This window comes from Sander vitreus, chromosome 12 (genome assembly GCF_031162955.1).
Source record: "Sander vitreus isolate 19-12246 chromosome 12, sanVit1, whole genome shotgun sequence".
In the NCBI taxonomy this organism is placed as follows: Eukaryota; Metazoa; Chordata; class Actinopteri; order Perciformes; family Percidae; genus Sander; species Sander vitreus.
The window spans coordinates 14,829,405-14,842,339 of record NC_135866.1 but is presented as its reverse complement, the minus strand read 5'-3'; the positions used below and the strand labels follow the sequence as shown (position 1 = coordinate 14,842,339).

General features: G+C 39.7%; 1 long non-coding RNA gene across 2 annotated transcripts; it reads left to right on the top strand.

The window, feature by feature from the left end:
- Window positions 1-923: 923 nt before the first annotated feature.
- On the top strand, window positions 924-11,843 carry LOC144526738 (uncharacterized). 2 transcript variants are annotated; one of them, XR_013502772.1, is made up of 3 exons: window positions 924-1,155; window positions 8,179-8,321; window positions 10,744-11,843. It is a non-coding gene; the product is annotated as an uncharacterized LOC144526738 (long non-coding RNA). The 2 variants fall into 2 exon arrangements; XR_013502771.1 differs by lacking the exon at window positions 924-1,155 and adding an exon at window positions 7,144-7,224.
- Window positions 11,844-12,935: the final 1,092 nt, after the last annotated feature.

The following is a 12,935-nucleotide window of genomic DNA, read 5'->3' as shown; positions in this document are numbered from 1 at the left end:
ACTAAAAGATTTCAGATGACTAAAGTAAGACTAAAACTAAATGGTGTGTTATTCAAAAGACTAAGACTAAATCAGAATTTGCTGTCAAAATTAACACTGATTCTGGGTAAAAAGGTAGATGACAAAATCCCAAATTACACAATCCATCTTGTTCTTCACACAGGTGTTTTCAATTATTCTGGCTGATTAGATTTGCCTAGGTGGAAGTTGGGCGTAGCTTCTGTATGCTTGTAATTGAATTTCTACCCGAACAGGTGCAACTAACAGGAGAGTCAGGGAGATGTCATTCAAACAGTATATACACGCCCACAAAGTCCTGAGAAGTTGTCCAATCAGCCAAAGGTGAAAACACCTGTGCTGTAGGACCACGAGGGTGTAGGGTCTTTAGATAGAGCCATATCTATTTATGATTTTACAAAAGAATGCTGTTTTGCCATTTACAAAAAAGAGATTCGGAAACATTTTCTAAGATATACAGAGTTTATTTTCAACTAAACGACTAATTGTATCTACTATAAAGAACTTAAGAAAATATATATGAATGCAGACAAAAGCCCAAAGGATGCAATTTATAATGATTCGTAAAGAAGAAAACTTTTATAATGGACAATGTTATTTTTATTTAAAAAAAATACTGAAGCACATACAGGAAACCCTAATGTGTTTAGGAAAAAGGGTGATTATGAGACTTAGTTGGCCTCCAGCATCTCTGATATTACTTGCTTTCGTCCTCTGTATGTAATTGTGTTATCTCTGTCGAGCCCTTCCCTTCCCAGCTGGTTGGCAGCAGCAAGCTTGTAATTGTTTGATGAAAGACATCCAATTAAGAGGAAACATGTAGGTCCTGATGTTAACGATTGTTTCCTGGCAATGCTGGTGGTCATGGAGGCCTGCTGTATAGCAGACTCTCATAGTGTGGGAAGTCAACCAAACCCTTTGAGACATGGCCGTGGCTCAATATTAATTCCTCTAGTCATTAATGGCCTTAGCACAAAGTCTTTCGTATATTGTTTTAATAGGGGAGCGGTGCTGACGCAAGGAGGGAGCAGTGTTCTGACTGCTCAAAAGGGAGGGGAGACCGAAAGATTTCCATTGTCTCAAATGAAGTTGGCAGTGAGAGTGGTTTACTTGGATTCTCCCTGCATGGTGTAATTTGTGAGTATTATATTGATAACCTGCATTCAGCTTCACTCGTGTTTGTCTTTACTCTGCTGTAATAAGAGATGATGACATATGTAACCGAGGCCAAACGGAATACATTTTCAGCCAGACGGTTAAGTGAATCACCAACTGTGTTGCATGTGAAGTGTACATTTGCGTGACTTGTTGTTTATTGCCCACATTCAGCTTCGTGACTGTCCTGCCTATTTGTGCCAAGTCTGAGGCCACATTCTTAAATCTCTCCAGTTCTTTGGTAGAGAAAGTGGTATGTTTTCTCCGCTGGATGATTCAGGTCCATTTCACATATACTGTATGTACTGTATAATGTCCTGGGACATATATGTTATATAAATATAGTACTTACCCTGTGTGGCATAAAGGATTAGAATCTTACCCAGAAGATTTGATTTCTGCCAGAGTTTGGATTCTTCTCTTTTTGAAATATCCTTTTGCATTCATTTATATTCTATTTTTATGACAATCAGCCAATTGGTTATGTCTATAATTGATGAACTGAAACAAAGAGGTTATAATAATACAAGGTGACCCTCTGTAGGGTCGTCAATACAACATCTGTGTGAGGCTGCAGAGCTAAATTGCCGCCATTTTGGACTGAACGAAAAGCTTGCATTAACAGAGATATGTAAAATATGCCATTCCCACTTATGGGAAGGTATAAACAACAAACATGGCAGTTACCTGTTTGTAGCTATACTAGTGACATTAGTTTATTATGTTTTTTGTAAAATCAATCCTGCTTTAGCCACAGCCAGGATTATATTGTAAAATATTATTGAAAAAACATATGGATAAGGTGTCAGAAATAAGTGTTTTACTTTGCTTTTATTTTTATTTCCTCCTAAAATGTTCATTATGCACCAAACACTGAAGTAAATTCCTTACATGTCAAAAACCTACTTGGAAATAAGCCTTCTGATTTATTAGAAACATATAGATAAAGAGAAATAAAATAAGAGAGATCACACTAATCATGAATAGCCTACTTTATATACATTAAAATGGATGTAGTGGAAGTGGACATTTATAGTTACCTAGGTAGAACCTCATGTTCATGCCGCATTTGGCTGAACTTTCAATTCCCTTTGTATATTGCACTTAGCGCATCATTCTGCACGGCTTTCTCACTCTCGAAACAGCCTAGTTAAGCCTCCTCTTGTATGTAGGAGATAAACTTTTTTTGGCCAACATTGCCATTTTATTTCACCTTGACTTTGAGGGCTTTCCGTACTTGAGACCAAAACCTATGAGTGAAAGAAAATGAAGGAGACGTAATAAATAGTAGAGCAGCTTTAACTGAATGAAACAGGATTCATCATCACATGTATTACCCTGCACTTCAGTTATAACAAACATATAATTGCTGAGTAAGTGGTTGGCTGATGGTTAGAAGTGCCAAAAAGTGCACATCTCATTGTCATTCAATACAAGAGTGACATAAGCCTGTTTAATCTGCTCTATTCTCACTGTTTCTCACTCTCTTTTATAGTAAAGGCCTGCATTAATAGTGCATCCTTCCCGCCATTGTAGTAATAGTTGTTTTCTAAGATAACATTTAAAAAAAAATCTTTACGGTTTTCATACGGATGTGCAGGCCTCACTTACACTCTTGTGGATCCATGTGTTGTATTTGGCACACTGGCTGAGCACGTAAATGTGTTTGGCAGATCCATAGCGTAGTTTTGTGACTCATTCACAAGTGTTACATGTTAGGTTTGAAGAGGCGAACTCAGCTGGTTTACAATTTGTCAAAGGTGCCCCTGCCAATAGGTCCTTTTAATTTTATGGCAGTGCCAATCAAATTTACAGGAGGGACCTCTGAAAACTTTAGCAGAGGCTACTTGTAGGCTATTTCCCATCAGTAAACATGACAATGTTGGTCTGACGATCGGCCCACCAATTTTGTCCTGACTGAAATATCTCAACAACTATCTAACTACACCATCAGGTCAAATTTTTCCAATACTTAACTTTATGATGACCAAATACCTGCAAAACATATGTCCATCCGTACTGTTTTCTGCAATCCAGCAAAGATGGTGACCGTAGTATGAAATACATTCTAAACATGTTAACATTATCATTTTGAGCATGCTAGTGAGGTGAGCATCTTTCTCAAAGCATTACTATCAGAGATGGTAAAAGTACTCACTTCCCATACTCAAGTAGAAGTACAGATACTTGTGTTAAAAAATACTCTGGTAAAAGTAGAAGTACTGATTTAACTCAAGTAAAAGTAACTAAGTACAGGCTTGGAAATTTACTTAAAGTATAAAAGTAAAAGTAGCCTTGTGAATGACAACCATTTTTTATCAAAGCTACCTGGACCACACAAATGTTACTAGAGTGCAAGCTGAGAAACTTCAGTGGACATGGAAAAAAGGCTCTTTATATGCCATTGCCTACATTTTAAATGGATGTCTGTCAATAGGCCTAAAACATCACATATATCATTATTGTGACAGAGACTGGGACTCCAGGTTAATAAGATTCTGACTGAGCAGCAAGATATGAATTCAATTGTGATTCTGTGAGAATTCACAGATCCAGTTTCTCTTTTTTAATCTTCGCCTTAACATTTAAAGGAATCTACATGTATGTGTGTGTGCTCAAATATGGCTCTGGAAAGAAAATAAAGGATACAATATGAATTACTAAACAGACACTAATTAAGAAGTTCCCCATACTTTTAGAGTTACAAATAACAACCACTAGATGCCGCGAATGAATGCCGCTGAATCTGTCTATCACGATTGTGATTTTTTGTTTTGTTCTGTTTCCTGTTTTATTTTGAAAAACATTTGTTTCCCTTGTCTTCTATAATTTACTTCCTGTCTTTAGTTTTCCCTCCCTTGTGATTGCCCTTTGCCCAGCCTAGTGTCACCTGTCCCTTGTTAGTCCCCGTTACCTGGTTTATTTAGTCTCTGTGTTCTCTTTGTCTGGTGTCGGATCATTTTATTCTGTTGCTGTGTTCTGTGAGTTTGTTTGTGTCTGGAGTCTACCCTTCGACTCTGAGTTCCAGTTTTTGAGAGCCTGTTCTTCTGTTTTGGAATTAGTTTTTGCCTGTTATTTTCTGGATTTTTTGGTATGTACTTCATTTTTGTTTAATAAATCATCTAAACTGCATTTGGGTCCAAGCCATTCCTGACAAACCGTGATACTGTCAAGTCATCTTGTAGTGGTGCATCAAATGCAATGTATATTCCCATCCAATTACAGTAGATTGAATTCTGTATTGATGATGTGAAAAAAAAATAACGGTAACTCCACTGAAATTATTTGAAACTAAAGTAACGTTTTACTTTTTATTTAATTTTGTAAAATGTAAGGAGTAGAAAGTACCGATATTCGTGTTAAAAGTAAGGAGTAAAAGTAAAAAGTCGGCACAAAAATAAATAGTAAAGTAAAAATATCTGAAATCTACTTGAGTACAGTAACGAAGTATTTGTACTTCGTCACTTCCCATTTCTGATTACTATGTTTCAAGTATTAGGACAGTTGGAATGAATTCGGAAAGTTGAATATAATTCGAATAGTAACAATCAATAATCCAATGCTGAAATCACTATTCAAATGTTTATTTTTGTATAAATGTGTTGGCTAACATTAGCGAATCTATCCCTTCTCGCTTGGCCTGCCCGCATGTAAAAACAAAATGCTTGTCACGTCTCGTCTGAACAATAAGTTAGCGGGAGTGAGCTGTGTTGCTCCATGCCCTAAGATCTCACAATGCCTTGTGTTAGGCATTGTGAGATCTTAGGGCACGGAGCTAGAGACCAAGTAGTAGAGAGGGAGTGACTAACTTCTAATAGCTGTATTCTCATTAACATGACAATCTACAAGAACCAGGTTGCTTAGAAACCGTTAATAAAAGTAGTGACAGCTCCATTTGGCAAAGTTATTAATGCTGTTGGTGGCTAACACTAATGTTACTTCGTTTATGACTTATCATTTCGTGCTTTCAAACATGCTGTCATTGTGCTGACCGAGTAGCCTACCATTAGCCTTTACAACAGAGCCAGTTCACTACACATACTATTTCATTACAGGGTTCTCTGTTGATTTGTGTTTGCCGCTGTGTGCTCATGGTTGGAAAATAATGTAAACAAAGCAGTGTGCCAGAAATGCAATGCACAGTGACATAGTTGCCCCTTCTAGGCTAATGTTGGAACTCCTCTAGTGGACAGAACATGTTCAAAAACCACATGCTGAGTAGTGTAGAAAATGTAAATCATAGGCTGAATTTGAGCATTACATATTTGAATATAAGTTGAATATTAAAAATTATAAGGAATGAAATTCAAATGGTTTTATAGAGGCAGGTTAAAAGCTCTACTAAGTACAGTTGCTAGCATGGCTGTAGACTCTTGTTTGTTTGCTAACGTGAGAATGTTCACTCTCTTACTGGTTAGATGTGAAGAAGGTCCCAAATATCAAGAAGGCAACATACTTTCTTGCTTTCCCGTTCGCTCATTCGCTTCCCATTATGCGAAGGGCACCTGGCTATGGAAGTCATTTAGCTAAAACTTTCAGAGTACGCCTTGAAGTTGGATCAGATTGAGGGATGTCATTCCCGCCACAAGCAAATCGCTGCAGAATTTGTTTGCGACTGGACTAGAGACCACTTCCTCTAAAAGTTCTCTGTGAATTTGCTTTGTTCCACTCCACTATGATCACTGTATTCCGATCTACCCAAAAAATCATACCTACTACAGGGGGGAAATTAACCAGAATCTGACTCAACCAAACTAAACAAAGCAGGTTTGGTTGATGTGAAGATTTTGTGGCAATAATCATTAACTGATACCCTATATTTTGTTATGAATTACATTATGTATATTCTTATTATTGTATGTTGTTCTTTGTGATTCTCTTTCACCAGTGAACCACACAGGCTGCTTTACTTTTCGTTTTAACTTGTAGTGGTATATCTTGTGCATCACAGACTGAGTGCGGTATGTTACTGTATTGTGTTTAGAACATATTTTGTAAAGGAAACCAACATTCATGTAAGTGTTCTTTTTTTAGACTACTGATCAAACATCTGGCAAAAGCAAAGTTTTCTTAATTATAAAACGCTTGAATCAGTGCTGTTCATTGGCCAGTCCATTTAATGAGGAACTTTGTATGGCAAAATGTACTGGTGCATCTTTATGCTGAAAAATCCAAATGTCCATGAGCGAATGTACACAGATGCAGATGTCTGCAAGTTCAGCAAAATATAATAACGTTTTTTTTTTTATTTTTTTTTTTTAGATCAAGTCAGAACTCGCTGAGTTGCTCGCTAGCAACGTTTTTTTAATCTGCTTGTGGGCTACGAAATGTGCTTTACTGACGCTGTGACTCTGTCACATCAGGTTTGTCCTAAAGCCAAGGAGCTTTCTATCTAACTTCTGGAGCTGAGGGACTGCAGCCTACATCAGCAGACGATTGTTAACATCAGTCGTTTCAGACGACAGTCTCTCTAAGACTGGGAGGAGGTGTTCAGACAGCAACAATTAGAGTCCCATCTGAAAAGTGATCATCATTTCAGTGCCACTTTTATATACTTTCCCACAGCCTGTCCCCTGCCCACTGGGACTGCCGATGCTATCTACTGCTAAGTGTTTACATAAAATGTTAAAAGCATACATCAAGAAAAAATTGAAATTATGTTGACCACATGAAAAAAAAAAAAATGTGACTGCATTACATTTAAGCTGTCATCTTTAAAATACCAGGTGACTGTACAGATTGTTTGGGTTTTGCAGATTTATAGAAGAAAATTAGATGCCACACAAGTGCATATTATCTACAAACTGATACAAGTGGAGCTAATCCAAACACTGACCCACCCTGTGATTGAATATAATTACAGATGGCCTTCCCGACATCTCATTCACTAAAGCAAAGTTTACGTCAGATTTTCACTAAGTAAAATTAAAAAAAGAACTTGTTTATCATTTATCCATTTGATTGGAGCTACTGAATGTGGCTGCGATGACCGAACCTTTTTTTAAGAGATTACAGTTTTGTCCGTCAACCCAGACTGACCACGATTTCGAGGTAAGGTTGGGTTCAGCTCAGATCAAGAGGTCACATCCTTAAGTATTTGTCAAGTTGATATACTGCTGGCAGCATAATTGAAAGGCAGGAGGTTGTCGGGCTGGCGGCGCAAGCACTTTACAGAGTGTTGTTTTCTTTGGGCGCATGGTGAATCTCGAACTGCATATTTTTCTTTTTCCTGTATGGATTTCACATTTGCATGGAAAAATCTTTCTTGTGTGTTTGGATTTCCATTGTGTGGACAACATAAAGGGCTCTGGGATGGGATGTGGGAAAAGGGAGTGTGCAGTTTGCCTAAGTGCATGTTTTGATGTCTATTTGACAGCCTTGGTCAGTGGCTGATGTCAGTACATACACAAAGTTAACAGCCATGATCTTTCCTACTCTTAAATCCACTGAGGGAAACCAGTGAAAGGCTGCTACTGCAGCTATCCCACAATATAAACATGTGGAACTCTTCCAGTACATACAATGTTCAATCATTATTGCTAAGCCTAGAGCACTTTAAACAGCCGAAAAATTAAACATTTGTGGTTGCAATGATATAAAATAACTTGAAAGCTTCAAATTGATCAAGAATCTCTGTAATGTGGACTGTAAACGTGCATGCCCTTTAATTTGAAAATAAGGGCTGATTTTCGTATTTCAGTGGTTCCTTAAACACTATTTTGAAAGGAAGTATCTCAGTCATAAGATTTGTCCCGACAAATTGTGGTCATGGACCAATTTGGCAAACAATCACTGAAGTATTTTTTTTTTAAAACTGGATATGGATGTCTGCTCAAAATGTATCCGATTTTATCCTCAATGCTAATTATTTGTACAAAGCTCAGATTTTCCCATGACTGCTCTCTAGTCTAGTGCAGCATACACTGAATTGAATGTGGACATTGGCATTCATTTAAAATAAATCAATAAAAACATATTTTTAACAAGCACATCTGTCTTCCTCAGTCATCTGTGTCTTGGCTCTGTCCGGTTGCAGAAAGTTTGCTATGGCTGACCCTCATGGAAGAAAGAGAGCCTCACTGCTTCAACTGAGCATGAGAAGTACCTGAGAACTTTGTCACCTCATCAAGTCTGCATCATGACCTCTGGTAAAACCTTTGACAAATGCAGGGTGTTGTCTCCAGATTAAATGTCCTTAAAAACTGGCACACTTTCTCCATTCTTCTCTAGGTTCCTATCGTTATTGCTTTTTCCGGCTTCTTTTCCATGTTGTACCAATGTCCTGAGTATGAGGTGTTTAATAAGTGTGCACATTTCCTCTGTAAGAGGAAATAATAAATCCCAACTCACTATTTCAATAAACAAAATGTACTATGATCCGTCAACATTTAATGAGAGAAAAGTGTGTTTGGTCCATGCATGTAACAATGATATGCCAGGTGCTGCTATTCTGTTATTGAGACGGTCTGGCAAAGACGGTTTATTGGCGTAAACCAAGGCAGTCATAATTTTGCTTGACACTTAGCAACTGAGCGTGAGAGGTTTTTTTTCTGGGTTATAATAGGAACTGACCTTGTGGTCATAAGTATGTAGTCATTGACTACATATTGGAGCATGAGGTAAAGAAATGTCGAGCTTGAAGTTAACGTCATCAGTCCAATTGTTCCTGCTCATCTCTGTACACCATAACTCAGATATGTCAAGCTACCTGCAGCCAGCTAAAAGTCAAACCTGACGACATCAAAAGTATGAGGCTGTTGGCATGAAGGACTGAAATACCTTTCACATCCCTGTGACTGATGTCACCTCCACAGGCTAAATAAAGCCATCCTGGGTCTTGTTACACATGCAAGTTATCTGACCGATTAAACTTTCTACCACTTACAAAAGTGAGGCAGACTAGTAGACAGTTTCAATAAAATAATTGCAACAGACTGACTTATTACTTAGCTGTGTGTACTGAATGGTGAGGAACTTTTTACTTAAGTAAAAGTAGCAATACCGCACTGTTAAATACTTCATTAGTGCACAAGTTAAAGTCCTGCAGTCAAGATTATACTTAAAGGGGTGATAGAATGCAAAACCGATTTTACCTTGTCATAGTTGAATAATGACAGTTTAGTGGGTAACTAGGACATACATAGAACCTCAAAAATCCCATTGACACCTCCTTTCCTCTGCAAATCTCACAATTTGAAACTGCCTCTGAAAACGGGCAAATCTCCTCCTCATTTGCCTCTAGTCTCTATCTTTGTCATGCCCAAACATTTACATAGGCTACACCACTGATCTGAGGTCAGTTAGTCTTCTGAATAGGTCACGCAGATCTCAGAAATTGTATACATTGTTCATCTGCTATTTTACCACTAAATTCCCTTCTGAGACTTTTGTTATGCGAGAAATCAACTATGTAGAGGTCAAATATGGGCCGTTTTACGAAAATTGATGTCTAATTGCAAATTTTGTCCGACTGTGTCGGAGTTCAGAGGCCGGTGCTGCCTGTGTTGCTGCCTCGCCGCCCGGCCTGCCTTCCTTCACAGACCCCGGCCTGCTGTGAGGTAGATGGAGCTCCGTCACGGCTGGCAGCCCACGGCACTCCATACCCGCACAAAGTCAAATTTTTTTTGGTTAATGGACTACCAAACGCCGCTGCCCTGACAGAGCTCAAGGGCCTGCAGCTCCCTTCTTCCTGCTAAATGGCCGGTGTGTGTGAGTGAGAGCGCGGTCAGTGAGTTGTTACGCCCACAATCTCTTACTACAGGTTACAGTTAATCTTATAATGTGTGTAATTATAATGTGTTGAGTTATTTACACAAACAATCGGGGAAATAAACGCCTCTTGTCCACGAGTCTCATTGATAGAGCCTGCGGCTAGCTAGCCTCCTCTTAGAATTTCTCTGAAATTCACAAAAATACATTCAATTGAAATCGGACACCATTGTTAGCTTTATAAGACCTTGGGGTAGATGTTATATAAGTGGCGTGACGAAATTCAACCTGTAAATATAGCTACTCTAGTTATGCTGGCAGCTGGCAGCCAGCCAGCTCCGCGGAGCTCCAAGTATTCCAGTAGTCCAGTACCCAGGGAAACGTGGGTGTGGAGGTTTCCGCTTTCTCGTCCGACTGTGTGGAACTTATAATGTAAAGTGACCACGTTCAGAGTGTTCTATTGGATTATTATTGAAACATTCACATAAAAGAAGCATGTTGATATTGTAGCTAATTTTGTAGTCAAGGTGGAGCAAATTTTACCTACTTTATATACTGTTGGTAGTTCAATCTATAACAATTGATCATATTTTATAAACGGATCATATATATATATATATATATATTGAATCTACAATGTAACAAGCAACTACACATATCAGTTAAATGTAGTGGAGTAAAACGTACAATATTTTACTTTGAAATGTAGTGGAGTACTGCTAGCCTAAAATAGAAGCACAATGTACTGTACTGTAACTTTCTATCACTGTGAATGTTATCAAGCCTTTCAGTCACCAGGTGTGAGTCCCAAGAAATCGACAAATCAAGTTTTTTCCTTTTTTTTCTTGCCCCTCTTCACAGGGAGGTCAATGTGCAGACTCAACAACAGAGTATTAAGTGTCATCCTCAAGGACTCTGCAGCAGGGTGGATGTTTGCCAACACCGGGCTTGAACCCGGATTCTCCAGTTAAAGGACAGCTGTCTCTCTCCTAACCGCAGTAGCGGTATCTCCACCAACATGGGACAGAAAGCGAATCCCTGACCCAAGTGCAAAAGACAATAGAGAATATGACATGGGAACGTCTCAACTCTCTGGTTCTCCAACACTGAACACCACGAGTCACACCAGCGAGGGGATCCCCAGTTCCAACCTGGGAGCCTTCGCTTTGTTGAGAGAACTGCAACCCTCATCCTGTTTTTCCTTCCTGTCCTCCGGGTGAACATGACCAGGGATCCCCACGCTTCTTGAAAGTGGAAAATCATGGTCCAGTGTCTGGACAATGACTGACAGTCTCTCCACATACTGCAAAGCAGTGAGGGAAAATGAATTTCCATGAGGTTAAGCTGACATGGGAAGCTCCGTTACAAGTCAGAACCAAAGTGGGGAGATGTGATCGCTTTAGCACACTTTCAAGGTGCTGATTCCTTCACAACATTGCAGTCATAAGAACATTTTAATTGATGTCTTAAATCAATCACTAACTTACTAATGACATATCAAAGTTATGTTTTTTGTGAATAAAATAATGGGGATTCATAAGATTCATAACTGGGATTCTGGATTTAACCCAGTCCTACCCATGTGTTTAAAATGTGCCTTTCAAGACAGTACTTGAAGAGCTATTTTGCTGATTTAAATCCAGCTCTGTGTCATCTTTGTGTGGGCAGTGTGTGCAGATGAATGATGGGTGGCTTCCCTCTGTGGCCTCAGCGAACAAAGGTCCCAGCTGAGCTTAGCAGAGGCACCGGCGCCACAGAGGGGAGCCAAACACTGTTCATCTAAACACACTGCCCACACAAAGATGACACAGAGCTGGATTCAAATTGGCAAAGTATCCCTTTAACTAATCCCCTTGTCTTTCATTAAAATATTCATAACATTTATCACAATTTTCGAGTTTTTTTCGACCACGGCTAAAGGAAAAGGTGTTTATACCTGTTGGCCACACTTAAAACCAAGTTAAAAAGCATGGCACCATTGCCTCATGCATCCTCCTGCCCTCCTGATCTCCCTCCAAGACCCCTCTTTTGGGTGTCTTTGTAATCTTGATGGGACAAATCGTACAAATGGGACAGTCTCTCCTCAAAGGCATTTATGGTGTTGCACTTGGTTATATGCACAAAAAGCAACAGAAGGAGTTATGTGAAGAATGAAACTTATATTCACACCTGGCCTTTTGCTGGAGGAAGTCGGTGAGATTGTCCGATTGTCTGTTTCGGAAAGTAGGCAGCCCTTCACACTGTTTTCAGCGCACTGAGGCCTTCGGTGGATGTGTTCTTTGTGTTTTCCTGTGACCTATCTGACTAATCTCCATTTGAGCCCTGTACTCAGGATTTTGCTTTGTTATTTGGAAAGTCTTCCATTCCTCCAATCTCCTCATCATCTATTTGCATTGGACTCCACTGCTGTCTGTAGATATTGGCCTAATAAAAACATAGCTTTCATCATACTAGGGGGTCAGTTCAATGGTCAGGTCACAGGGATGGACACAAACATCCCACCCCTCAAACCTAATTCTCCTGCCGCTTTCTCTTCCAAGAGCCATACAAATTCCACACCCAGCAGCCTCCCACAGTCCTAAAATACGTGCTGCAGGAACACAAAAAAGGAACAAGAGCTGCCTGACCAGTGGGGCTCTTTCTTTTGTTTAATAATTGAGGTTGGCATTCTTTCTCAGCATTCTTTCTCCCAGCCTGGGCCTGCTCTGTACTACATGGGTGCAGCTCCAGTGGCTTAGGCCACTGGTGGCACCTGTCTCCTCTTCAGCGCCAGGCCGGGGAGACTGCCCTGCTAGCCCTGATCCCCGCGCTAATTATTTTCAAAGCAGCCAGGATTTATATCACACTCATGCAGGCGCCAGTGGCGCTACAGCTCCCCCAGGAAGTAGCTTTTCTGGCTTTTCTCTCTTGCTTGGTGGGCAGAGATTGTCACCATGGACATGAGCGGCGCTCAGGCACCACAGAAGCATCTGGCCAGCTGGTTGGATTTGGATGTTTTCCAGATTCTTGTACACATAGTCTCAACATTCATTCCTCAGCGGTGTTGGGAAGGA